The sequence below is a fragment of the Mesoplodon mirus genome (genome assembly GCF_964341445.2).
Source record: "Mesoplodon mirus genome assembly, chromosome: 11".
Classification (NCBI taxonomy): domain Eukaryota; kingdom Metazoa; phylum Chordata; class Mammalia; order Artiodactyla; family Ziphiidae; genus Mesoplodon; species Mesoplodon mirus.
The window spans coordinates 80424827-80426361 of record NC_138987.1 but is presented as its reverse complement, the minus strand read 5'-3'; positions in this window follow the sequence as shown (position 1 = coordinate 80426361).

The window sequence follows — 1535 nt, the reverse complement described above, 5'->3', positions numbered from 1 at the left end:
AGATACTGTTACCCTACTGACTTTCTTCCTAATAAAATTCTGGCTGTTCCTATATTACAGTGGTAAACTTATTTTTTAAAAAACACTATAGGGTGTTTTGCAAAGGACATTGTAGTTATGTGGAAATTGGTTGATAACAGAAAAAACGAAAACAATTTATCTTTATCCTCATGACTCACAATGACATCTTGAATCTTTGCATGCATTTTTAAAAAAATTTTATTTATTTTATTTATTTATTTTTGGCTGCGTTGGGTCTTCGCTGCCGCACGCAGGCTTTCTCCAGTTGTGTCGACGGGCTTCTCATTGCGGTGGCTTCTCTTGTTGTGGAGCACGGGCTCTAGGCACACAGGCTTCAGTAGTTGTGGTGCATGGGCTCAGTAGCTGTGGTTTGTGGGCCCCAGAGCGCAGGCTCAGTAGTTGTAGTGCCCGGGCTTAGCTGCTCTGCAGCATGGTGGAACCTCCCGGACCAGGGCTCGAACCCGTGTCCCCTGCATTGGCAGGCAGACTCCCAACCGCTGCGCCACCAGGGAAGCCCCTGAATACATTTTTAAAAACATTTCCTTCAAACCACTAGCCTCTCTTCTCTCCTACCCCCAAGGACACTGAGACTATCAGACATTAGCTTTCATGGGTGGTTGTTTCCCCCATTTTGACCTCTGATGTCTCAGAAAAGAAAGCACAGAATTCCTGCCCATTTTTACTTCAGTCAAATTGGGTCCATATTTTGAATGTAGTGGACATTTTTTGGTCTTGCTCCCTACCATTCATTTCTCCTTTTGGTAACAGTACCCTGATTTTGCTTTGAAAGAACTTTCTTTTCTCAGTGCGCATAGTTATAGGTGGCTTTTCAGTCTTCCTATTGTTCTCTGTTCCTATCTTCCTATTAACAAGAAGAAGGAATGTTCCCTGTCTTCCTATTAGCAAGAGTTGGGGATATGCTGAATCAGACATTCTCTAAGAATAAGAATTTTGAGAACAATCATACAAAGAAGGAAAATGATGGGAACTTCAATTTTGTGAACTAGCCCATGTCTTTTTCTGCTTAAGGTAGCCAGAGTTGGTTCTGTAGCGTATTTAAAAAGGAAGTCTAAAAAAAAAAACAAAACAAAAAAACCAAAACGAAGTCTAATTGATACAGTAGTTTTGAAAGCCAGACTGGAGCATTTTTATCCCTAGCTTTGTAGGTAATGGGGAAATAGTGAACATTATTTGCAATATGAAAAATAGTTATAATTGAACAGTGCAAGATTAGTAGAACCATGAAGAATGAAGTAGGTGGGCGAGAGGTCAGTTAAACGGCCATTCAGTGGTTCAGGTGAGCTAAAGAGGTGGGAATGGGGATAAAAAGGAGATGATGGGTGAGGTAGATATTGTAAGGGTGGATTTTATGATACTTGCTTGGGTGATGGATGTGGGGTTGGAAGGATGCTGACAAATGGAGGTGTGGAATGCAGTTCAGTTCTCCTCACATTGAATGGGTCTTGAAGGATAGATACTATTTTCATGGAAGAGATTGAGGAAAAGGCATTTCA